Source organism: Podarcis vaucheri, assembly GCF_965113315.1.
Source record: "Podarcis vaucheri genome assembly, chromosome: W".
NCBI classification, from domain to species: domain Eukaryota; kingdom Metazoa; phylum Chordata; class Lepidosauria; order Squamata; family Lacertidae; genus Podarcis; species Podarcis vaucheri.
In genome coordinates this window covers 14,108,627-14,135,736 of record NC_138757.1, presented here as the reverse complement: position 1 = coordinate 14,135,736, position 27,110 = coordinate 14,108,627, and the positions used below count along the sequence as shown (strand labels likewise).

Here is a 27,110-nt window from a genome sequence, read left to right as displayed (position 1 = left end):
CTTAATGCCTAGGCAGAGAGTAAATGATACAGCTCCTCAGAGCACCACAAGCTGAATGAAATAATTTGAATTCCAATATACTGTGCACTAATGCTTCAGTTTAATTTAAATGCGTTTCGTTAATTCCCAGAATGAAATTCTCAAGTGTAAGTATAAACAAAAGCAGTCAAATTAATTAGAGGATATCAATTCTAAGATCGGCCTAGCCAGAGACGCTGTAGCCAGCTCTATACATGCTTATGCACCAAGAGGAGGGGCTCCCTGCAGCCCCTTGTGTGCTCTTATTTAAGCTAGGATCTTTTAATAATTGTGCTATCATCCTTTGTTTATATTGCTTATGTTTATTTCCTTTGTTTATATTGCTTTTGAATTTAAAACCAACGAGAAAGTGAGGGGCACTCGAAAAGGAGATAGCTCCCACGTAGTTTTGCCTCTCCTAAAATGGCTGCCGCCGCAAGGCCATGTGGGCAATCAAAATGGCAGCCGTAATGCGTTCCCGTTGCCTAGCGACAATGAACACGTGCGAAAACACTTAACGCTAGCCCTTTAATACTGAAAAATTCTGCAGCCTCAAGAGCAAAACCTGCAGGCATTCCCCACGTACCCCTTATGAACGATAATTATTCCCCTGGTTTTCTCGCCGGTTAAGCTTAAAAGGGAGGGTTTGTAAAATTACTTCCCACGTGGGATGCCTATAGTAAAATGGCGGCCGCCCGGAAGGGCAGTGGGCGGATGAAATGGCGGCCGGGGCGCGCTGGTTGCCCAGCAACGGCGCAGCTGCTTCCGAGGTTTTCCAAGTCTAAACTTCCGCGCGAAAATAAAACAGCCTGTAGAGGAAGCGATGCTCTGTGGAACCCACTCAACCCCTCAAGAATGCTGCTGAAATGATTATTTAACAAGAAATTCTGCCCCTCACCCCGGCAAGAAAATGAAACACAACCGGCACAAAACGCAGCCCGCTCTCCTCCCGCAGCTGCCGTTCCGCCTAATTACACCACGCTCCCCTGCACAAACCCCCAGCTAAAACCTGAAGCCCCAACAGCAAAACCTGATTGGATGGGTGCGCTGCGTCCGAGGAGCCAAACGTTCTTCCTTGAGCTCCTTGCAGAACGGGCAGTCAGCAGCCGAGGGCAAGCAACGGATCAGCAGAAAAAGCTCCACAAAGCTGAATAAATTCCTCTGAAGGGGGCATGCAGCAGCAGGCACGGCAAGCTCCTGAGGGCAGGGAACTTGCACCGAAACACACAGAGCTCCCTGTAAAACTGTAGACGTGAAAGAGATGCTGGAAGGAAAGCACACAAACACACACACAGTGATTTAAACCCCCAGAAGGAGAAAAGCCCCAAACTGGTTTCAGCTCCAAAACTAAAGATAACAACTGAACATCAAGCAATTTAGAAATAAAGCAACACCAGCAGCGAATGCTGGAAATTCTCTGTAAAAGGGAGCTATTTCTGTGAAGCTACAGCATATTCCACGAGGTGCCCTGCAGCTCAAGAACAAAAGGCAACAAAGAAGCAAGGCAGGAACGCTCCAGGCAACGCAGATAAGATCTCCGACAAACAGAAACAGCTGATATGCGGGAAACAAACAGGAGGGCAAAACGTGAGGGCTAGCCGGCGAAAAGAGGGCGAGCCCCCTCAGCACCGACCCTAAATAGGACAGGCCTCGCCCCCCCCCCAGCCAGCTGGTTGGCTGGCTGAGGGGGGAAGGCCCGGCCGGGATTCCCCTGCTCTCGTGGGGGCTGCAACCAGCCCCCGTTCACGTGGGGTGGGCGTGAAGCCCGCAACCCCACCTCCTGGGCAAGCCGGAAGTGGCTTTGTCAATTTTCTCAGCCTTTTTAAGCACACAGCACTTCAGGCTTCAAAGCAGCTTCCTCTAATTGCAGTAACTGTCGTCCATAACCTCTGAAGGACAGATTTATTGCTCAGATAAGCCTGGCGTCCGGCCCGCTTTCGCTGCGCAGCTACCGGCCAGGCCTCTGCATTCCAAACTCCACATTCCGATGCTCTGAGCAAAAGCAGAGATCAACAGCGGTAAGAGAAAGCTGCTGCAAAACTCCAGTGCATGCTTCAGTGTGCTTAAATAAAGTCCACTCAGGATCTTAGCATCTAAATGCAGTTTTATTTACAGCAGACTATCCATTATCTATCACAGCGAACAGCCTCGTGAAAACACGTCCTCTCTCCTCAAAAGCGGAAGTAGAGAAAAAACAAAGGCTCTCGGCTCTCGGAAATGACGAACCTCCCCCCTCCCAACAATAGGCAGGGCGTACACTGAGCTGTTTAACCCTGTAAGCTCAGGTTCTCCTCACATCTACCTCCTTCCGAATCTGAGCAGCTTTATCTGCAAAAAAAATTGCAAAAGCATCTTGGGGTCCCTAGCCAGAGGGTTCACGCAGCGAAAGGGGTTGCAGTACACCGAGATGTATGCTCCTACTTCCTGAAGTGAAACCCTGCACATGCTCTTAGCCATTGCACAAAGAGGTTTTCTGGTGCATCATTTTGATGTGGATGTAGCCTACTTGAACTCAGACCTCCAGGAGGATCTGAACATGCTTCCTCCTCCAGGGTTTGAGGGCAATGGGTCAAATGCTGTGTGGAAACTGCACAAATCCATTTACGGGCTGAAACAACCAGCCAGGAATTGGAACTTGTGCCTGAATGAAGCCTTAGAGAAGTTAGGTTTCATGAGGAGTCTTGCTGACAGCTGCCTGTACCTGAAAGGGTCAGAAGAGTCACAAGAAATCTTTGTCTTTGTTGACGACATAATTCATGTTTCACAGTCAGACAAACAGGTGCAGAAGTTTATCAAAGAGCTTGGAAAGCGTTTCGAACTCAAGAACTTAGGTTCCGTGAAAGTTTACCTAGGGGTGCAGATAGAGAGGTCTGAAGACGGTAGCTTCTTGCTCAGTCAGAAAGGCAAGATTGAGCAGTTGCTTGAGAAGTTCAGAATGTCTGAATGTGCAGGGGTCAGGACACCTATGGAGACAAGCTACGTGAAAGACAGTCCGCAAGTAGAACCCGCTGAGTTTGAAAATGCTGAGCTCTTTCAGTCAGCTCTGGGTAGTCTGTTGTATCTGTCCCAGTGGAGCAGACCTGACATAGCGTTTGCTAACAATCTGCTTAGCCAGGAAGCTACAAACACAAGTGTACAGGCCTGAAATGATATTAAGCAGGTACTGCGTTACCTGCAAGATACGAAAGACTTCCATCTCAAGCTGTCAGCCAAGGGCGACGTAAAACTGATGTGCTGGGCGAATCTGACAGTGATTGGGTGAATCTGGAGGACAGGAAGTCCGTCTCTGGTATGGTAGTGAAGTTTGGGGACTCTTTGGTGGAAGTCCCGAAAGCCAAGTCTCATAGTGCTCTCCTCTACTGAGGATGAGTTCAGTGCGCGGTCTGAAATTTTTTGGGAATTGGAGTTCTATGTTTGTTTGGTTCAAGAGATCTGTGGAGAGTGTTGCTTGCCTGTCACGGTGTGGGAGGACAATCAATCCTCTGACGTTGGCTGAGTCTGGGCAGTTTAAGGCCAGAACCAAACATCTAGACATCTGTTTGCAGAATGTGTGTCAGAGTATTCAGTTGGGATTAGTGCGACTGCAGTACTGTCCCAGTCATAAGAAGTTGGCAGATGGGTTCACTAAACCTTTGAGCTTCCAGCGTCATGGGGAGTTCTGTGAAGGTCTGTGTTTGGGGTAAGTGGTGAAACTTACATGCCTCCAGCAGTGCAGGACGAGCTTACAGGGTTAAACAGCTCAATTCCATTCGTCCTGCCTCTGAGGGGTGGAGAGATCCTATATCCGGGAAAGCTGTTTCTTTGTCTGTGAGTTACTTTCGTTTTCTGCCGAGAAGCCGAGACACCATGCCTGCTGTCTCGGATGGTCTGTTTGTTATTTTACTGTTCTGCTGTAAATAAAGCTGTTACCGTATTTTCGCTCTATAACACGCACCCGACCATAACACACACATAGTTTTTAGAGGAGGAAAACAACGAAACAGTGGATGTATGATTTTTGTGGTTCATGCTGTGGCCACAGACATGTGATCTGACGGTGAGTTTGGGGTAGCCCAATGCAAAAATCCTGAGGATCCATGTGGATCCATGTTTGTAACCACGTTTTTGCACCACTGCGGCCCCAGGCAACAGTGGGTGCGTGATTTTTTTGGTGCAAACTGTAGCCATGGACATGCTATGTGATCTGATGGTGAATTTGGGGTGACCCAGTGCAAAAATCCTGAGGATCCATGTGGATCTGTGCTTTGTAACCACGTTTTAAGTGGGGAGGGAAGGAAAAGCACTCAAGGGACAAGGAGCACGCGTGGGGTGGGTGGAGAAGGATGCTGCTAATAATGCAGAGGAGGGGTATAAGGGGAGAAGGCTCCTCTCCTCTCCCGCTTTGCTCCTTTAAAGCAAGCAGGCTCTGCTTCTCTCCCTCCTCCCCGGCTCACCCCCCCAGCTTAGCGAGCTGAAAAACTTTGCTGCTATTTAGCGAGCTGAGTGGGGAGGAGGGACAGAGAGCCTGCTTGCTTTAAAGGAGCCAACCGGACAGGAGCCGCTTACACTCGTGTAAGCGGCTCCTCTCCTCTCCCGCTTTGCTCCTTTAAAGCAAGCAGGCTCTGCTTCTCTCCCTCCCCCCCCCAGGCTTAGCAAGCTGAAAATCTTTCCTGCTATTTAGCGAGCTGAGTGGGGAGGAGGGAGGGACAGAGAGCCTGCTTGCTTTAAAGGAGCCAACCAGACAGGAGCCGCTTACACTCGTGTAAGCAGGTCCTCTCCTCTCCTTTGCTCCTTTAAAGAAGCAGGCTCTCTGTCCCTCTCTCCTCCCCACTCAGCGGCTCTTCTCCCGCTTTGCTGTTTCAAAGCGAGCCACAGAGGAGGGAAGCATTCGCTCCGTAACATGCACAGACATTTTCCCTTACTTTCTAGGAAGAAAAAAATGTGTGTTATGGAGCGAAAACTACGGTAGTTTAGAACAACAGCGTGTGGACTCTCTCTTCTGCAACAGCCGCGTTGTACACACTCTGCTGAGTCCAGAAGCAAATAGTACTGCAGGGAAGTCTGTCGGACCACTTAACAAATACCCAGAGGGTATATCCTTTATATTCATGAGAAAGAGATATAGATTGACATCAGAACATCAGGCGAGAGAATTCTTTGAAAAACACAGGAGAGAACTAGATCCAAGACATGACAGGGGGAACCCAGTAGCAGAACAAAGAGCTGCCTTGGAGCGGCTATCACTGGAAGGAGCAACAGCAGAAAAAAACAGATAATGTAACCGACTCTGATAATGGGCAATCTTAAAATACTGAGGTGGAATGTGAATGGTTTAAATGGTAAAGCCAAATGCCACAAGATTGAGCATGTAATAGCAAAACAGAAATTAGATATAATTTGTTTTCAAGAGACACATATTGCAAAAAAACTCAAAAGGGTTTTAATTAACAAAAAATTAGGTATGGACTGCCTCAGTTACTGCCTCAATGCGGCGTTGCCTGAATGCTATCAGCCTGTGGCACTGCTGAGGTGTTATGAAAGACCAGGATGCTTCAAAAGCACCCTTCAGCTCTTCTGCATTGCTTGGTCTCATGTCTTTCATTTTTCTCTTGGTAATGCCCCATAGATTCTCTATGGGGTTCAGGTCAGGCGAGTTTGCTGGCCAATCAAGCACAGTAATCCCATGGGCACTGAACCAGGTTTTGGTAGTTTTGGCAGTGTGGGCAGGTGCCAAAGTCCTGCTGGAAAATGAAGTCAGCATCCCCATAAAGCTCGTCTGCAGAAGGAAGCATGAAGTGCTCCAAAATCTCCTGGTAGACAGCTGCGTTGACCCTGAACTTAATGAAGCACAGTGGACCAACACCAGCTGATGACATGGCTCCCCAAATCAACACAGACTGTGGAAACCTCACACTGGACTTCAAGCATCTGGCATTGTGTGCCTCCCCATTATTCCTCCAGACTCTGGGTCCTTGGTTTCCAAATGAGATGCAAAAGCTGCTCTCATCAGAAAAGAGACCTCAGCAGTGCCACTGGCTGATAGCATCCATGCAACACCGCATTGAGGCAGTGATTGATGCAAAAGGGGCCCAAACCAAGTACTGCGTGCTTCTACTTCTCAGAGGTTCACTATTGCTCTATTTGCAGTACTTGTTTTGCTGATTTCATTTAATATTATAATTTTCTGAGATTGTTACTTTGGGGTTTTCGTCAACTTTTAGATGGAGCCTTAATAATGATTTATTGGATGATCAACAATTAGTAGACAATATTAAAAAAAATAATAGAAGAATATTTTAAACTGAACTAAAACAAGGAAACAAAAATCCAAACTGTATGGGATACTGGTAAAGCAGTCATGAGAGGTCTTTTTATACAAAAAAAAATGCTGGAGGGGGGGGGGGAGAGCCAGGGAAGCAAGGAAAAAAGAAATTTTGGATGCTATATCAAAGAAAGAAAATGAATTAGGGGAAAAACCAAATAAACAATCAATAAAACAGACAATAAAATTATAATCATAGTATTCAATGATAATCAATGAAGAAATAGCATGGAAAGTTAAAAAATGAAACAGAAATTCTTTGAACATGCAAACAAACCTGGAAAATTGTTAGCATGGCAATTAAGGAGAAATTAACAGATGAATCATATAGGTAAAATTAACTCCAATGGGAAAGTTTTACATAAAGCAAAAGAAATAAGGGAAGTCTTTTAAAAATATTTTCAGAATTTATACAAAAGAGGAAATGAAAAGGCAATCAACATACAGGAATATATAAAAAAGAGTCATCTGCCAAAAATAAAACAAGAAGAGATGGTATTCTTAAATACACAAATAACAGATCAAGAAATCTCCGTTGCAATAAGTCAAATCAAGGTGGGCAAATCACCAGGACCAGATGGATTGTCAGCAAAGTACTATAAAAAAATTAAAGAACAGCTTGTAAATCCAATGAAAGATATAATGAATGAAGGGGAATGAATGGAGATATAATAACAGAAGGGGAAATTCCAGAAACATGGAAGGAAGCTTATATTACTTTGATTCCAAAACAAGATACATATTTGACCTTGGTCAAAAACTATAGACCTATTTCATTATTGAACAATGATTATAAGATATTTGCTAATATTTTAGCTAATAGATTGAAAAAGGCCTTAAATGTTTATATATATCCAGACCAAGCGGAATTTCTTCCAGGTAGGCAGATGAAAGATAATATAAGAAATATCTTAAACGTAATAGAGTATTTAGAAGTAAGAAAGGAGAAAAAAGCAGCAATGATGTTTATAGATGCGGAAAAAGCATTTGATAATATATCTTGGAATTTTATAAAGAAAGTGATGGATGAAATGGAATATGGAGAAAAAATTATAAAAGGGATACAAGCTGTATATACAGAACAGAGTGCAAAATTAATTATTAATCAGGTGATAACAAACCAATTTAAAACAGAAAAAGAAATGAGACAAGGATGTCTGTTATCACCTTTATTATTCATTCTGGTCCTTGAGGTTTTGAAAAGAAACATTAAGAGCAGACAAGCAGATTGTGGAAATAAAAACAGGGGGAAATGAATTTAAGTTGAAAGCATTTGCAGATGACTTGGTAATTACAATCGAGGAACCAAAACTATGTCTCCCTAAGGCTTTAGAAAAAATACAAGAGTTTGTGCGAGTGGCAGGATTTAAATTAAATAAAGGAAAGACAAAAATATTAACAAAAATATGACAGAATTGGAGAAAAAGGAATTGCAGGAGACTACAAAAATAGAAATTCATTAAAACGTCAAATATTTAGGAATTTGGCTTACTAATAAAAATTTAAATTTATATTTATATAAAGACAATTATGAGGAAAGTTTGGAATGAGATTAAGAAAGATTTGGAAATTTGGAAATTTGGAATCTCTCCTTGATGGGAAGGATAGCAGCATTAAAGATGAATGCACTACCAAAGATGTTATTTTTATTCCAGTCAATACTGATAATAAGCAATCTTTTCTGCTTCAGGAACTGGCAAAAAGATATTTCTAAGTTTGTCTGGAATGGGGAAAAACCTAGAATAATATATAAAATACTTATAGATACAAAAGATAGAGTAGGCTTCTCCCTTCCAGACTTGAAATTATACTATGAAGCAGCTTGCATCACGTGGATTCAGGATTGGATAAAATTAGAAAGAGATGAAATACTGGACTTGGAAGGACATGATAATAGATTTGGTTGGCATTCCTATTTATGGTACGGGAAAGATAAAAAACATAAAGGCTTTCATAATCATATAAGAAGAAAAACACTTATAAAAGTTTGGAATAAATAGAAAGATTTTCTAGAACCCAAAACCCCATGGTGGCTCTCACCGGTGGAAGCATTAGCATTAAAACCACTTAGTAAGGGAGGAAATTGGCTGACATATAGAGAATTATTAATAGAGGCGGGGAAAGGGTTAAGGCTGAAAGGATATGAGGAACTGAAGGCCTTTTTACAAAGTTGGTTACATCATAGACAATTAAATGAACAGTTTAAGGAAGACAATTAGAAAGGTTTTAGTTATACAGTTTCAAACTTTCAAATAGAGATAGTTGAGAGTGACACGAAATTACTTTAAAAAACATACAATCTCCTACTTTATGGGGAAACGTTAGATGAAATTGTAAAGTCAGCACAAATAAAGTGGGCTCAGGATTTAGGTCATAATATACAACTTGAAGATTGGGGAAAGATGTGGAAGGTGAACCTAAAATTTACAGATTCTATCTTATTTGAAGAGAATTATATGAAAATGATGTATAGATGATTTATAACACCAGAGAAAATGGTCAAAATGTATAAAAAGGGATCAAAAACTTTTTGGAAATGTAAAGAAAAAGATGGGGCATTCTATCATATGTGGCAGGAATGCAAAAAGATTAAAAATTATTGGGAAATGATATATAATGAATTGGAAAAAAATGTTTAAAAATACCTTTGTTAAGAATTATTATTGTTGTTGTTGTTGTTGTTGTTATTTATTTATACCCCGCCCATCTGGCTGAGTTTCCCCAGCCACTCTGGGCGGCTCCCAATCAGTGTTAAAAACAGTACAGTGTTACATATTAAAAACTTCCCTGAACAGGGCTGCCTTAAGATGTCTTCTGAATGTCAGGTAATTATTTATCTCTTTGACATCTGATGGGAGGGCGTTCCACAGGGCGGGTGCCACTACCGAGAAGGCCCTCTGTCTGGTTCCCTGTAGCCTCACTTCTCGCAATGAGGGAACCACCAGAAGGCCCTCGGCGCTGGATCTCAGTGTCCGGGCTGAACGATAGGGGTGGAGACGCTCCTTCAGGTATACAGGACCGAGGCCGTTTAGGGCTTTAAAGGTCAGCACCAACACTTTGAATCGTGCTCGGAAACGTACTGGGAGCCAATGCAGATCTCTCAGAACTGGTGTTATGTGGTCCCGGCGGCCACTCCCAGTCACCAGTCTAGCTGCCGCATTCTGGATTAATTGCAGTTTCCGGGTCACCTTCAAAGGTAGCCCCACGTAGCGCGCGTTGCAGTAGTCCAAGCGTGAGATAACTAGAGCATGCACCACTCTGGCAAGACAGTTCGCGGGCAAGTAGGGACTTAGCCTGCGTACCAGGTGGAGCTGGTAGACACCTGCCCTGGACACAGAGTTAACCTGTGCCTCCATGGACAGCTGTGAGTCCAAAATGACTCCCAGGCTGCGCACTTGGTCCTTCAGGGGCACAGTTACCCCATTCAAGACCAGGGAATCCCCCACACCAACCCGCTCCCTGTCCCCCAAAAACAGTACTTCTGTCTTGTCAGGATTCAGCCTCAATCTGTTAGCCGCCATCCATCCTCCAACCGCCTCCAGGCACTCACACAGGACCTTCACCACCTTCACTGGTTCTGATTTAAAGGAGAGATAGAGCTGGGTGTCATCTGCATACTGATGAACACCCAGTCCAAACCCCCTGATGATCTCTCCCAGCGGCTTCATATAGATATTAAAAAGCATGGGGGAGAGGACAGAACCCTGAGGCACCCCACAAGTGAGAGCCCAGGGGTCTGAACACTCATCCCCCACCACCACTTTCTGGACACGGCCCAGGAGGAAGGAGCGGAACCACTGTATGACAGTGCCCCCAGCTCCCAGCCCCTCTAGACGGTCCAGAAGGATGTTATGGTGTCAAAGGCCGCAGAGAGATCCAGCAGAACTAGGAAACAGCTCTCACCTTTGTCCCTAGCCCACCGGAGATCATCAACCAGCACGACCAAGGCAGTTTCAGTCCCATGGTGAGGCCTGAATCCCGATTGGAAGTGATCCAAATGGTCCGTTTCCTCCAGGCGTGCTTGGAGTTGTTCAGCAACCACCCGCTCAATCACCTTGCCCAAGAATGGCAGATTTGAGACTGGGCGATAGTTGGCCAAATTGGCCAGGTCTAAAGATGTTTTTTTAAGAAGCGGTTTAATGACCGCCTCTTTCAGCAGGTCTGGGAAGGCTCTCTCACAGAGGGAAGCATTCACCACCCCGCAGAACCCATCGCCCAGCCCTTCCCGGCTCGCTTTTATCAGCCAGGATGGACAAGGATCAAGGAGACAGGTGGTCGGTTTCACTTGTCCAAGCAGCCTGTCCACATCCTCGGAGGTAACAGATTGGAATTGATCCCATGTAACAGGACCAGACAGAACTCTAGCACTCTCCCGCCCTGGCCCTGCTCCCACAGTGGAGTCTACCTCCTTCTGAATCTGAGTGATTTTATCTGCAAAAAACTTTGCAAAAGCATTGCAGGAGATCTTGGGGTCCCTACCAGGCCCCGGTGGTACAGGTGGTTCCGATAGATTGCAAACCACCTGAAAAAGTCTCCTGCTGCTGTTTTCTGCAAATGCAATGGAGGCGGCGAAGAAGGCCCTCTTCGCCGTCGCCATTGCCACTTGGTAGGCTTGATGTTGAGCTCTAGCCCGTGCCCGGTCTGATTCAGAATGAGTTTTCCGCCACCGGCGCTCTAGCCGTCTCAACGATTGTTTCTTCACCCTCAGCTCCGGGGAAAACCACGGGGCTGTCCGGGTTCCATGCAATCGGAGAGGGCGCTTCGGAGCCAGACAGTCAATAGCCCTGGTTAACTCCGCATTCCAGTGTGCCACCAGGGAATCAGCTGAAAGGCCATCAACTTGGGATAAAGCATCCCCTACCACTCTCTGGAAGCCAATTGGATCCATTAAGTGGCGGGGGCGGACCATCCGAATCGGTCCCACCTCCCTGCAGAGGGGAAGGGTTGCGGAGAAGTTGAGTTGCACCAGGAAGTGATCTGACCATGGCACTTCTTTTGTTTCGCTTTTAGTTAGTGTCAGATCACCAACATCCATAGAGGTGAACACCAAGTCTAAGGCATGTCCACGGCTATGAGTTGGGCCAAACTTATTCAGGGACAGTCCCATGGAGGCCATGCTTTCCACGAAGTCCCGAGCGGCCCCTTGTAAGGTCGTGTCGGCATGGATGTTAAAATCCCCCAGGACAACCAAGCTAGGTGTCTCCAGGAGCATATCTGCCACGACCTGAAGCAGCTCGGGCAGGGAATCCTTGGTGCAGCGGGGAGGTCGTTACACCAGTAGGAATCCTGTACTGCCCCTATTGCCCAACTTCCAGAACATGCACTCAGAAAACTGGGTCTTCCCAACAGGACGCCTGGTGCAGACTAATGACTTCCTAAAAATCACTGCAACCCCCCCTCCCCGCCCACATGACCTGGGTTGCTGTGCATAAGAGAAACCTGGTGGGCAAGCAGCAGCAAGGACAGGCCCATCTGCTTCATCCAACCAGGTCTCTGTCACACATGCCAGAAGCATTCCTTCTAGGAATTTTAAATCAAGATGTAAAAAGAGAAATTTGGAAATTATTTATGTATGCAACAACAGCAGCAAGAATTATATAAGCACAAACTTGGAAGACAGAAGAAATATCAACAAAAGATCAATTGCAAGGGAAACTTATGGAATATGCAGAACTGGCAAAACTAACAGAAAAAATACATGAAAAGGACAACAAAGAGTTTAAAAGAGAATGGGAACTATTTACAACATATATGAAGAGACGACATAATGAAATGGGCTCATTGGCAGGGTTTGAGTAAACAATCACAACTGTATACAACAAAAAAATAAGACTATATGTGTTAGGTGCCGGCGTGGTTGCTCGAGAGCGAAGAGGCAAGACTCCAACCGGTCTTTTCCAGGCTTTATTATCTGTACAAAAACATTTACAGTGCAGAGCGTCTCAAGTCCATGTCTGCTCAGTCGCTAACAGAATCTGGGAGTGGGCGGTCCTTAAACTTTCCCCAGCATAACAGTCTTTTGACCCCAATCCTTCTCCTCCTCTCCCTGCGCGTAAACCGACTGCGCAGGGAGGGCATTGGCAAAGGGGGACCTGCCTCCCCCCCCCCGCCCAGTCTGCGCCTCCCCTCTGTGTGGAACCTTACTGCGCAAGTAGGGCGTGGGTAGCGGTGGACCTCTCCCCTCCCCGCTTTGCCCAGGCAAGGTGTCCTGGCACCTCCTCGCTTCCTCCAAGCCCTACAGCTCCTCTCCACTGGAGGTGTGGTTACTCTCCCCCCGCCGAGGAGGAGCTGCTTTCCACGACCTTTGGGGGCTCTCTGTAATCCATCTGGCTTTTCCCCTCTCCCCCCCCCCTGAGCCGATGGCAGTTCCCTGACAGGGAGTATGGGGGACGTCCAGGGGAGGAGGGTCGAAATATGAAAAATTGTTAAAGCTATATTGTTAGAAGAAGTATACAGGTGAAACTCGAAAAATTAGAATATCGTGGAAAAGTTCATTTATTTCAGTAATTCAACTTAAAAGGTGAAACTAATATATGAGATAGACTCATGACATACAAAGCGAGATATGTCAAGCCTTTATTTGTTATAATTGGGACGATTATGGGGTACAGCTGATAAAAACCAAACCCCAAATTAACAATCTCAGAAAATTAGAATATTGTGAAAAGGTGCGGTAGCTATTCAATCCATAACACCTGCAATGGGTTCAGTAGGAAGCACAATCATGGGGAAGGCTGCTGACCTGACAGTTGTGCAGAAAGCCATCATTGAGACCCTCCATAAGGAGGGAAAGCCTCAAACGGTAATTGCAGAAGAAGTTGGATGTTCCCAAAGTGCTGTATCAAAGCACATTAATGGAAAGTTATGCAGAAGGGGAAAGTGTGGAAGAAAAAGGTGCACAAGCAGCAGGGGTGACCACAGCCTGGAGAGGATTGTCAGGAAAAGACCATTCAAACATGTTGGGGACTTTCACAAGGAGTGGACTGAGGCTGGAGTTAGTGCATCAAGAGCTACCACACACAGACGGATCCTGGAGATGGCCTTCAAATGTCGTATTCCTCTTGTCAAGCTGCTCCTGAACAAGAAACGACATCAGAAGCATCTTGCCTGGGCTAAAGAAAAAAAGAAAAAAGAACTGGGCTGTTGCTCTGTGGTCCCAAGTCCTCTTTCCTGATGAGAGCAACTTTTGCATCTCATTTGGAAACCAAGGACCCAGAGTCTGGAGGAAGAATGGGGAGGCACACAATGCCAGATGCTTGAAGTCCAGTGTGAAGTGAAGATTTGGGGATCCATGCCATCAGCTGGTGTTGGTCCACTGTGCTTCATTAAGTCCAAGGTCAACGCAGCCGTCTACCAGGGGATTTTGAAGAACTTCATGCTTCCTTCTGCAGACGAGCTTTATGGGGATGCTGACTTCATTTTCCAGCAGGAATTGGCACCTGCCCACACTGCCAAAAGTACCAAAACCTGGTTCAGTGCCCATGGGATTACTGTGCTTGATTGGCCAGCAAACTCACCTGACCTGAACCCCATAGAGAATCTATGGGGCATTGCCAAGAGAAAGATGAGAGACATGAAACCGAGCAATGCAGAAGAGCTGAAGGCTGCTTTTGAAGCATCCTGGTCTTCCATAACACCTCAGCTGTGCCACAGGCTGATCGCATCCATGCCACGCCGCATTGAGGCAGTAATTGATGCAAAAGGGGCCCAAACCAAGTACTGAGTACATATGCATGCTTCTACTTCTCATAGGTCCAATATTGCTCTATTTGCAGTCCTTGTTTTGCTGATTTGATTTAATATTCTAATTTTCTGAGATTGTTAATTTGGGGTTTTCATCAGCTGTGTACCATAATATCACAATTATAACAAATAAAGGCTTGACATATCTCGCTTTGCATGTCATGAGTCTATCTCATATATTAGTTTCATCTTTTAAGTTGAATTACTGAAATAAATGAACTTTTCCATGATATTCTAATTTTATGAGCTTCATCTGTACATGGAAAAATCAATAAAAATTATTTTTTTAAAAAAAACAAATAAGAATACTAATTTATTTAGAGACAATTATATCTAAATTATATATAAAATGGAAGGAAATTAAAGGAAATTTTAAAAATTGGAGTAAATTGAAGCTGTCATTATGGGGCAGAATATCAATGATTAAAATGACAGTACTTCCCAAAATCCTCTTTCCCTTTCAGAAAATTCCAATAATTATTGGGAAAAAATGTTTTAAAGATTGGCAGAGGGACCTGGCCAATTTTATTTGACAGGGCAAAAAAGCAATAATGAAATTTAAATTGTTGACGGAACCCAGAGAAAGAGGAGGGTTCGCAGTCCCAGACCTCAGAATGTACTTTGAGGCTGCATTTTTTCAACCGGATGTTGCTTAGGAATACCGAAGTCTTGGATTTAGAGGGCTGGGACAAGGTTTTCGGGTGGCATGGCTACTTATACCACAATAAAATAAAAGCACATAAAGGCTTCACAAACCACCTGATGAGGAAGGGAGAGGAATAAATCCAAAGTTATAACAAAAAACCCTTGGTGGATATCACCTACAGAGTCAACTGCCATTCATAATAATAACATGAACAATAACTGGCCAACTTACAGAGACTTGGTGGATGAGATAAATTATTGTCCCAAACTGAAAAGGTTTGAAGAACTCAAACTAGGGGTAAATTGACTAGAATATTACCAGCTTAGGGCGGCCTTTGAAAAAGATAAGATGTTAAAACCCTGTTACCACCACTAGAGGGGTAAGACAGGGTTGTCTATTGGCCCCAGCATTGTTTAATTTGTACATTAACTCACTGGTGACCCACATGGCCAATGATGCTTTCCACCCCCCCAAATTAGCAGGCCGATCTCTGAATGTTCTTCTGTATGCGGACGATGCCGCACTTCTTGCCAGATCCCCTATTGGACTGAGGAGAATGTTGCAAGCTCTACATGAATACTGTGATCAGCATGAGCTCCAACCCAACTATGCTAAGACCAAGATCATGGTCTTCTCTGCCCGACTGAGACTCCATCGATGGTCGATGAACGGGATCCCCTTAGAGCAGGTTAACTGCTTTAAATATCTGGGACAAGTAATACGGGCAAATAGGTCTTTTCTGGCTCATAGAGACTATATAACAACCAACGCATCTAAAGCAGCCATCCAGATTAGATCCCTATATGCTAAGAATCAGGCTCAATCAGTGAAGATAGACTTGAGACTCTTTCAAATGAAAATCCTCCCCCTTCTTTTGGTGGGCATTTCTTTAGGCTCCCGTAGGGATTTTTTGAAACTGGATTCTATCCAAACGCGATTCCTTAGAGCCATCCTTAGGATTCCCCCTTCGGTAGCGGGTGTGGTTATGAGACTAGAGGTCAGCTGGCAAGCTCTACGGTTTGTGGCCTTGAAGACGAAGCTTTGGCTATGGCTCAAGCTTTGTTTTAAACCAGTGGGTATTGCCCCCTTGATACTGAGGGACGACTTCCAATCATCGTGGGAAAGGGAGGTCACTAACGAGGTTCAATCCTGCGGATTGTCTCACCTTTACCTTGAGTCTATGACGTACAATCAAGCTAGAGCTGTGATCTCCCGGAGACTGAGAGACATAGCCAGACAAGAGGACATAGCCCAGGTAAAACCAGGGATGTTCCTAGGGGACCAGATTTATCGGACCATACCAGCCCCCTACTTTGCAGAAATTCACTATGTGGAATACCGTAGACTTCTTACAGCGGCTAGATTAAATGTCCTTGACTCTGCAATATTGTGGGGAAGGTACAGAGGAGTACCATACGCCCAGAGAACCTGTCATTGCGCCATGGGTGTGGTTGAGTCCACTGAACACATTCTCTTGACTTGCCCTTCTTATGCAGAGCTTAGACATAATTTTATAGACCCACTCCTATGTCAATCTAGCTTCCTACCCGGAGAAAACCAGGTTTTACACTTGCTGAATAACGTCACTAGAGCTATACCTTCCTTGGTGGCCAAGTTTCTTTTTTTAGGTTTTAAGCGTCGCAAGACTAAAATTGACTGTATTGATATGGGGCTATCTGTTTAGCCCATTTTAGTGTTGACTAAGTTCTAAAATCTTCCTGGAGTTTTTAACTGTGTACTGACAAATGTATTTTTTTTTAAAAAAAAATTTACTGACTGACGGTCGAACAAAATGATTGATGATGATGGATGGCCAGATGCAAAGGAGGTCAGGGATTAAGGGTGTAGCTTCTCCCTCTTGTACACAAGTATTAAAGATACAGGTGCCCTGTAATCTTTTGTATCTGACAATACATAAAACACTCCTTACCTCCTGAATACAGTGGAAGCTGTTAATAGTAATTAGGTAGAGTCAGGGATTTTATATAATTCTTTAAAATAATTCTCCCCTTTCTACTTAGCTTTTTAAGGATTTCAGATGATTTGTATCAAATTAATTAAAATAATTTATAACAACATCCAAAAAGTGTTCAAACAGAATTCATGTTTATTCAGCTTTAATTTCATGTCCTAGTTCTAATTCAGGTTAGTGGGTTCTCTCTTTAGTAGAGGTTTTAAAGCAGAAAAAGAAGCAAAAACAGGTGAATAAAGCCTTTTTTATTGATTAAAAAAATACATTGTGCATAATGTATTTGTTGTATTAAAACTCTGCACATAATGTATTTGTTGTATTAAAACTCGCTGTCTATGATGATGATGATGATGATGTTAAAAGGGTTTGATAATAAAGCATCAATTTTAGAGAAGGAGGTTTTACAGAACAACCAAAAGTCTCTCTCCAAAATGTACAAAGAAATTCCATAAATAAAATTAATATAAATGGAAGATTGCGGATAAGACGAAGGAAATAAGAGCAGCATTTGTAAAATATTTCTCAGAACTGTATAAGAAAGGAAAGGAAAAAAATCTATAAAATAGAGGAATATATAAAAAATAGTAATCTGCCAAAAATAAAAGAGGAACAAAAGCTGATTTTAAACACTTAGATAACAGCTCAAGAAGTATTAGCGGCAAGTCTCCAGGACCAGATGGATTAACGGCAAAATATTATAAAAAGTTAAGTGAACAATTGGTAAACCCATTGAAAGATGTGATGAATGAGATTTTAAAAACAGGTGAAATCCCAAAAACATGGAAAGAAGCCTATATTACAGTAATTCCAAAACAAGATTCAGATTTATTGCAAATAAAAAATTGTAGGCCTATTTCTTTATTAAATAATGATTACAAATTATTTGCAAATATATTAGCTATCAGATTGAAAAAAAATATTAGGTGAGTATATACCGTATTTTTCATCCCATAGGACGCTCAGTCCCATAGGACGCACCTAGTTTTTTTGGGGGGGAAACCAGGTCAGGGAAACCAAACCAGGTCGGGGAACAGCGGTATGGTGGCGCTCCGCCTCCCCGCTGTCCCCCGAGCTTGTGGGGCTGGCCGATGTCTGCCCGAAGCGCGGGGCGCTCTGCTTCAGCGTGCCCCGCGCTCCATGCAACAGGCTGCTATCTGCAGCCTAGGGAGCCCTGCGGGAACTCCTGCAGGGCTCCCCAGGCTGCGGATGTCTGCCCGGCGAGCGGGGCGCTCTGCTTCGGGGTGCCTGAGCGCCGGACAGCAGGCTGCTATCCCCAGGCTGTGGATGTCTGCTGCACGCGCTGGGCGGCAGGCTGCTATCCGCAGCCTCGGGAGCCCTCCGGAACTCCCGCAGGGCTCCCCAGGCTGTGGGTGTCTGCCCGGCACGCGGGGCGCTGTGCTTCAGGGCGCCTCGCGCACCGGGCGACAGCTGCTATCCACAGCCTCGGGAACTCCCGCAGGGCTCCCCAGGCTGCGGATGTCTGCCCGGTGGTGCTTCAGGGCTCCCCGTGCGCCGGGCGGCAGGCTCCCGCGGGCTCCCCAGGCTTGCTGATAGCTTCCTGAAGCCTGGAGAGCGAGAGGGGTCAGTGCACACCGACCCCTCTTGCTCTCCAAGCTTCAGCGAAAGCCTGTATTCGCCCCATAGGACGCACACAGATTTCCCCTTCATTTTTGGAGGGGGGAAAGTGCGTCCTATAGGGCGAAAAATACGGTGAATCAAGATCAGGTAGGATTCCTCCCAGGTAGAGAAATGAAAGAGAATATAAGAAATATTCTGAATGTAATAGAATATCTGGAGGTAAAAAATGAAGGGGGGAAAACAGCAATGATGTTTATAGATGCTGAAAAAGCCTTTGACAACGTTTCTTGGGATTTTATGAAAAAAATTGCTTGAATAAATTAATTGTGGATTTAAATTTAAAAAGGAATACAAGCAATATATTCAGAACAAAGATCTAAGATAATTGTAAACCAGGTGATAACGAATGAATGTAAGATACAAAAAGGAACCAGACAAAGATGCCCGCTATCACCGCTGTTGTTTATTCTGGTCCTGGAAGTACTTGCAAGAAATATAGGAGCAGATAAAGAGATGACAGGGATAAAAACTGGAAAAAATGAATTTAAATTGAAAGCTTATGCTGATGATTTAGTGATTACGGTGGAGGATCCAAAAAACTCTCTCCCTAGAGTTATAGAAAAGATTCAAGAATTTGGGGAAGTGGCAGGATTTAAATTAAAGAGAAATAAAACTAAGTTATTAGTTCAAAATCTGAAGGAAGAAGAGAAAAAAGAGTTGATGCAAAGTATTGAGATAGAAATTCATTAAAAATATATTTAGGGATATGGTTAACAACAAAAAATATAAATGTGTACAAAGACAATAATGAAAAAGTGTGGTCTGAGATAAAAAGGAATTTAGAAATATGGAGTAGAATGAACCTCTCTCTGTTATGAAAAATAGCAGCTTTAAAAATGAATGTATTGCCAAAAATGCTCTTCCTTTTTCAGACAGTCCCAGTAATGGTTAAAGACGATTGCCTCAAAAGATGGCAAAAGGATATTTCCAAGTTTGTCGGGGGGGGGGGGGGGAGGCCAAGGATTAAACATAAGATACTTACAGATACAAAAGAAAGAGGTGGCTTTGCTCTCCCAGACCTTAAATTGTACTATGAGGCTGCATGTTTGGTGTGGATTAGGGACTGGATAAAACTGGAAAAGGAAGAAGCATTAGATTTGGAAGGTCATGATAATAGATTTGGATGGCATGCATGCTTATGGTATTGGAAAGGGAAAGTGCATAAAGGATTCTACAATCATATAATTAGGAGATCACTAATGAGGGTGTGGGAGCAGTGTAAAGATTTAATAGAACAAAAACACCCTGGTGGTTACCACCAATTGAAGCTTCTTTACTCAAACCGCTTGGCAAAAAGGGGAAGCAGCCTACATATAGAGATTAATTGAGAGATCAAGAAGGGAAATGGAAATTAAAAGTTTATGAGGAAATTAAAGACCATTTTCAGGGTTGGTTACACTACAGACAATTATATGAGATGTATAAGGAAGATAATAAGAAAGGGTTTAGCTACACAACTTCCAGATTTCAAAAGGAAGATATAGAAGAAGAAGTGAAGCTGCTAGAATGGGAAACAAAAGATGAAGAGGTCAAATCAGTCATGATCAAATGGGCACAAGATATAGGACATAATATACAATTTGAGGACTGGGAAAAATTGTGGAAAGTAGATTTGAAATTTACAGATTGTTCTCTTTTAAAAGAAAACGATGTACAGAAAATGATGTACAGATGGTATAATCACAGCAGTACAAATAGCAAAAATGTATAAAACTGGGTCAAATATATGCTGGAAATGTAAAGAAAAAGAAGGTACTTTTTATCATATGTGGTGGGAATGTAGAGAAGTTAAAAAAATTTGGGAAATGATATATAATGAATTGAAAAAAAATGTGTAAAATTACATTTGTAAAAAAATCAGAAGCATTTTTATTAGGGATTGTAGGACAAGACCTGCCAAGAAAAATAAAGAACTTATTTTTGTATGCTCCAACAGCGGCAAGAGTCTTGTTAGCACAAGGATGGAAGAATGAGGAAACCCCAACAAAAGAACAGTGGCAAGAAAAACTGATGAGCTATGCAGAACTGGCTAAATTGACATATAAGCTGCGTGACAAGGACAATTGTGACTTCAAGGAAGAATGGAAACTTTTTACAAATTATTTAAAAAGACAACAAAATGACTTGGACTCCTTGGCAGGTTTTGAATAAACATCCACAAATTTATTAGTAGAACATATGATAGATAAGGCAATGATATGAACAATTAATAACATGCAGAGAACAATATGTATGAAGAAATCAGAGAGGGGTGCTGAGCGAAGTCCTTGGTGGGGGGGAGAGGGAGGGATGGGGCAGGGAAAGGGGGGGAATAATGTAATTGATTATTTGGATTGATCATTTGGTGTGTTGAAAGTGTTTAATAAAAATTATTTTTTTAAAAAATGTACAAGCTGTTACAGAATGCTCAAATAGAAAAAGGAAAAGGTCAAAATAAGATGGGAGCAGGACTTATGTTATGTAATTGAATATAAAGAGTGGAAAAAACTGTGGACAAAAAATATTAATTTTACAGCATGTTATTTAATAAGAAAAAACTACCTGAAAATTCACCATAGGTGGTATTTTACACCAGAGAGATTGGCTTCCAGGTTTTCATTCAATATCTCATGCAAGTACTCCATTTCTTCCACAAACTCCTCAGCTGCTGGTTCTGCCAGCACCTCTTCCCTACCCAGAAAGTCCCTGGGATGCACACCATAGTTTGCCACGAAAGGTGCCATGCCTGTGGATGTATGCACTGCATTATTGTACGCAAACTCAGTCAGGCTCAACTTCTCTACCCAGTTGTCTTGGTAGCATGTATAGAACCTCCAGTATTTTGCAAGGTGGTATCAGTCCTCTCTGACTCTCCGTTTGTCTGTGGGTTCCTAGCTGAAGTTAAGCTAACCTCCACCCCTAACAACTGCATCAACTTCCTCCAGAAATGCGAAGTAAACTGACTTCTGCGATCCGTGATTAGCCTTGATGGCATACCGTGCAACTTAAACACGTGATCCAAGAACAACCCTGCTGTCTCCTTGTGCGGAAGGTATCTTAGAGAAAGGTACAAAATGTGCCATCTTTGTCAGCACATCTACCACCAGCCAAATAACCGGGGGGTTTTGTGACACTGGCAGGTTGGTGATAAAATCCATGGGTACCACTTTCTATGGTTTACTTGGGGTGGGTAACGGTTGTAACAGCCCGGCTGGGGCTTTCCTTTGCCCTTTGGCTCTCTGACAGACTTCGCACCCCCTCACATATTCTGTGGTGTCCTCCTTAATCTTGGGCCACCAGAATTCCCTAGTGACTAGATATATGGTCATACTGTGACCAAAATGCCCAGCAGTGGGGCTATCGTGATGCTGCCTGAGGACTTTGGCCCGTAGCTCATCTCCCAGTATGTACAGCGCCCCCTTGTAATACAGCAAGCCTCCTCTCTCTTCAAAACCTCCATCCCTACTTCTCCCTTGGCTCAATTCAGCTAACTTCTTCCTTGCTGTAAAAGTGGTGTCTCCCCTTCACATTAACACCCTGGCACAGTTGGCTTGATATTTACAGTTTTTATTACATATGTACAAGAAACAGCTACAGTTCAGGATTATGTGTCTGAACCTGTTGAGTCAGATTTGGGGAGTGACTTCCTTCGATTCCCCCGCCAACAAAGGAGGCAGGGAAATTGCGCGAGACGTCTTTGACCCTTACGTTTCATTTCCCTCCTGGTCTGTGCTGATTTGAAAGCCCCCTCCCTTCCAGAGTCTGAGCTCCCTTCCCGGGCCTCTGGGCGGTGGAAGGGCTCTGCAACATCCCTGAGCCCTTCCTTCTCGTGGCTAATCTCTGCCCACTCTTCCGCTTCCTCTGTCCCTGGGCGGTGGAAGGGCTCCACAGCATCCCCGAGCCCCTGCTCCGCCTCTTCTGTCACTTCCTCCTCCGAATTCTCACTGTCACTTGCATACTATCATCAGCAGTTAACATCTGTAGCTCCCTATCATTCACTACCGTTGCTGCACACTGCCACTGCTCCGAATCGAACAGGTGCCTTACTGTCGGAGGCGACTGCTCCTCCAAATACTCCGGCTTTCTCAACAGAGTGTCTGCTTGAGCATTTTGCTCCCCTGGCACATACTATATCTTAAAATTGAACCCAGCAAAGATTTCTGCCCACCTGATCTGCCTTTGGTTTAACTGCTGAGCTGTCTTCCAGTATTCCATGTTCTTATGGTCTGTGTGAACCTTTATCTGCTATTGTGCGCCTGCCAAAAAATGCTTCTAAGATTTGAACGCTTCCAATATTGCTAAGAGTTTGTGGTCCCAAATCGTGTAATTCTGTTCAGAGCAGTTTAACTTCCTAGCGTGAAAGGCACATGGCCTCTAGTTTCCTTGCCTATCCTCCTGCAGTAACACCGCCCCTATGGCCCAATCTGGTACATCGGTTTCTATTCGCATGGTCTTTTGCGGTTCCACATATATCAGGTACTCTTCTGAGGGAAAAACCTTTTTCAACCTTTCAAAGGCCGCTTGCACCTCTGAGGTCCAAATGAAACATTTCTTGCCTCGTAAGCGATCTGTAATGGGTGCAGTGATTTGTGAGTAATTCGGCACAAATTTACACTAATAATTGCTAAATCCCAGAAATCTCTGCAAATCCTTCTTTGTCTTGGGCTGCTGCCACTCCAGAATGGCCTGCACCTTTTTCTTGTCCATGTGAATTCCCTGTGCAGAGACGCAGTAGCCCAAGAACTCTACCTGCTTAATGTGGAACTGGCACTTCTCTAACTTGGCGTACAACTTGTGCTCCCTCAACCTCTTCAGGACCTCTGTGACATGCTGCACATGCTCCTCCTCCGTGTTTGAGAAAATAAGAAGGTCATCCAAATAACAGACACAGTTTTTTAAAAGTACCAGCTCCAGCACATGCTGAATGAATGCCTGGAAGGTCGCTGTGCCTGATTGTAGCCCAAAAGGCATAACCAAGAACTCAAATGAACCAAAAATGGAGTAAAAGGTGGTTTTCCGCTCATCCCCTTCGCGTATTCTTATCAGGTTGTAAGCCTCCCTTAGATTTAACTTGGTGAAGATTTTTCTGGTATTCACCCTCTCCAGCAAATCCCATGTACATGGCAAGGGGTACCTCTTGGGGTGTGTTTGGCTGTTCACGGCCCTAAAGTCACAAACGAGGCTTTTTTTGTTGGTATGTCCCTTGTTTACAAAAAAACCTGGGGAACTGCCTGCTGCATGGGATTCCCTGATAACCCCCCTTTAAAAAAAATTCTCAATCAACTCTTTCAGAGCTTGTGTTTCTGCTTCAGACATAGAATATAGTTTCCCAGGCGGTAGTTGGGCCTCCAGGATTAGATCTATCTTACAATCGTATGGCCTGGGGGGGGGGGCAGCTTGTCAGCTTCCTCTTTGCTGAAAACATCACTGTAGGCCGCGTAGTGGGGGGGGGGATGGTCAAATCCATCCCTGTTCCCCCTCCCCCTTCTACTTCAGCTTGATTTGCCTCCACTTGCCTGCACCCCCCACCTCCCAAACAATACTGGATACAATGCGAAGAGGCAAAGGTGAGTGACCGTTGATGCCAAACTATCACTGGGTCATGTTTGGCCAGCCAACTCATTCCCAGCACCACTGGGTGTCCCGCCAGCTTAGTCACATGGAAGGACATCGTCTCTGCATGGCATGACACCTCCATCCTCATGGACGGGGTCTCGTATGCCACATCTCCCACCGTCAGTGGCTGCCCATCGATTGTTTTGACTCTCAGAGGGAAATCCAAGGGGCATAAGGCTAGCTGGTACTCCTGCGCCAAATCTATGTCAAAGAAATCTGCTGATGCTCCTGAGTCCACCAGAGCTTTAACTTCCAGTCGCCGCCCGTTTGGGAGTTGTAGTTTCACCGTCATGGTGATTCTCGGAACCGGTGCGTCAGCTTGGGGCCCTTCTACTGCTCCCTGGCTGTCGACCCCCGATTTCTGCCAGGCGCTCTTGTTTTGCTGCTCTTGCTCCTTCGCCATGTGGCTGGCCCCCACCTCTGTGCCAGACGGTGACTCCCAGGCCTTGCAGTGCAGACACTGCCTGGCCAGATGCCCTGGCCTGTTGTACACAAAACATTTCCTGGTTTTCTTCCATGACTTCTCTGCCCCGCCTCCAGTGGAAGCAACATTTGAAAAGGCAGATTTGGCATGCACCACACCGATCTCCATCTCTTCCTCCTCCTCCTGTCTGGGCCCGCTGCCAGTCTTACGTTCTGGAATGTCTGGAATGCGAGCTTCCCACCAGCGCCGCCAGGTTACGTCCCTCCTCTCTGCCATTCGATTCTCCTGACATAACCCGATTTGCAGGCAGATCCTGACCAATTCGTCGAAGGAGGCCGGCTCTGGCATTCGTGTGAGCTCGTCCTGCACCTCCCCAGACAACCCTTGCCAGAAAATGGCTTCCACCGGCTTGGAGTCCATTCTCCACTGGAGCTTGTGGACTAGCATGGCAAATTCTGTCCAGGAAGCTCTCACCAATCTGTTCCCCTGCTTCAAACGCAGCAGCTGTTGCGAAGTAACTTTAGTGTGCAGTGAACTGAAGAACACCGTGTCCATCATGTCTATAAATTGCTGCACATTCGATAAGGCTGTGTGGTTAGCCGCTATCAGCGGCACAACCCATTCTTTTGCGCTTCCTTCTAAATGCACAATTATGAATGCCACCCGTTCCTCATCCGATTTAAAATCATTCTTTTTTCAAATCTACAAATTCTTTTTTAAAAATCATTCTTTTTTCAAATCTACAAATTCTTTAAACAAGAATTTGTAGATTTGAAAAAAAGGCATTCAAGAGGTCAAGGAAGAGGTTGCCAGTCACGTAACAAGATTGACAGAATTGGAAACAGTGAGAGTGCCTGATGTGGAGAGGACCCAACAGGATGCCCTTAACGCAACTGCTTTCTTACAGATGAAGGAACGGGAAAATCAACTGAGAGTGAGAGGCGTGCCCCAATTGGAACAAGATAATCTTAAGGACTGGCTAATTGAGGAGTTTGCAGCGTGTTGGGATCTGGAAAAAGATGAGCTAAATTCTTGGATTGAGAGGGCCTACAGGTTTGGGCCTAAGAAAGACTTGTACTAAGAAAAAATTGTACATGACTGTATAGCGGTTTTCAAGACAAAGGAACAGAGGGACAATATTTTGGGTCTACATTATAAAAAAAGCCTGAAGATTAAAGAAAAGCCAATTGTTTTGTTCAAGGAGATTCCAAAACATTTTCTGAACTTAAGGAATAATTACGCAGATTTGGTTGGAGCTCTGAGAAGGAATAACATCTTTTTCAGGTGGGAGTTTCCAGAGGGCCTCTCCTTCAAATTTCAAGGAAGGATACAAAGAATTAGGACCGTCAAAGAAAAAACAAGGTTTTTGGAAAAAAATGTCAAGGATCTCGGATTGGAAAGTCCACAGGCACAGTGGACCAATACCAGCTGATGACATGGCTCCCCGAATCAACACAGACTGTGGAAACTTCACACTGGACTTCAAGCATCTGGCATTGTGTGCCTCCCCATTCTTCCACCAGACTCTGGGTCCTTGGTTTCCAAATGAGATGCAAAAGCTGCTCTCATCAGAAAAGAGATTTGGGGAGCCATGTCATCAGCTGGTGTTCGTCCACTGTGCTTCATTAAGTCCAGGGTCAACGCAGCTGTCTACCAGGAGATTTTGGAGCACTTCATGCTTCCTTCTGCAGACAAGCTTTATGGGGATGCTGACTTCATTTTCCAGCAGGACTTTGGCACCTGCCCACACTGCCAAAAGTACCAAAACCTGGTTCAGTGCCCATGGGATTACTGTGCTTGATTGGCCAGCAAACTCGCCTGACCTGAACCCCACAGAGAATCTATGGGGCATTGCCAAGAGAAAGATGAGAGACATGAGACCGAGCAATGCAGAAGAGCTGAAGGGTGCTACTGAAGCATCCTGGTCTTCCATAACACCTCAGCAGTACCACAGGCTGATAGCATCCATGCCACGCCGCATTGAGGCAGTAATTGATGCAGAAGGGGCCCAAACCAAGTACTGAGTACATATGCATGCTTCTACTTCTCAGAAGACCAATATTGCTCTATTTGCAATCCTTGTTTTGCTGATTTCATTTAATATTCTAATTTTCTGAGATTGTTAATTTGGAGTTTTCATCAGCTGTACGCCATAATCATCACAATTATAACAAATAAAAGCTTGACATATCTCGCTTTGCATGTCATGAGTCTATCTCATATATTAGTTTCACCTTTTAAGTTCAATTACTGAAATAAATGAACTTTTCCACGATATTCTAATTTTCCGAGTTTCACCTGTAGGCTCTGGCTCGACTAGCTCCCTGCACCCTTGCAGGTAGCGCTGACCCAGGGCACCAGCATAGGTCAGCCAAGGGTGAACACCTGAGGTAGGTGAAAAGCCCAGGAACAGACTCTGTTCACTACTCAGATGCTCCCCTGGACTCAGGCACGGGCACACCCTCTCTTGGGGGTTGACCAAACCATGTTGAGTTCCTTAATTCCTTTAACGGAATACCCTTCACATAGGGATGGTGAGAGCATTCTCCCATCCCCATCACCTGAACCAGAGCCTATCTGCAACCTTACAAGTTGTGACAATTTGCTACGCGGCGGGCAAAACCCAAATGGCTACAGCCAATCAGCCAAGTGGGGAAAATTCCTGCCGTGCCCCTGTTCCAACGACAGATGACACACGACGGCATAGCAAGGTCAGTCACAAAATTCCCTAAAATTAGGGAGAGGTGGGCAGGTGTTCCGATGCACGAGCCGA

The 27,110-nt window shown here is 44.6% G+C and overlaps 1 long non-coding RNA gene across 1 annotated transcript in view; it reads right to left on the bottom strand.

Annotated features, from left to right (window-relative positions):
• Window positions 1-26,641, bottom strand: part of LOC309523345 — a 72,235-nt gene extending 45,594 nt beyond the window's left edge. The window contains exon 1 of the long non-coding RNA XR_014215315.1: window positions 26,572-26,641. This is a non-coding gene — a long non-coding RNA (uncharacterized lncRNA). The remainder of the gene's footprint in view (window positions 1-26,571) is intronic.
• Window positions 26,642-27,110: the final 469 nt, after the last annotated feature.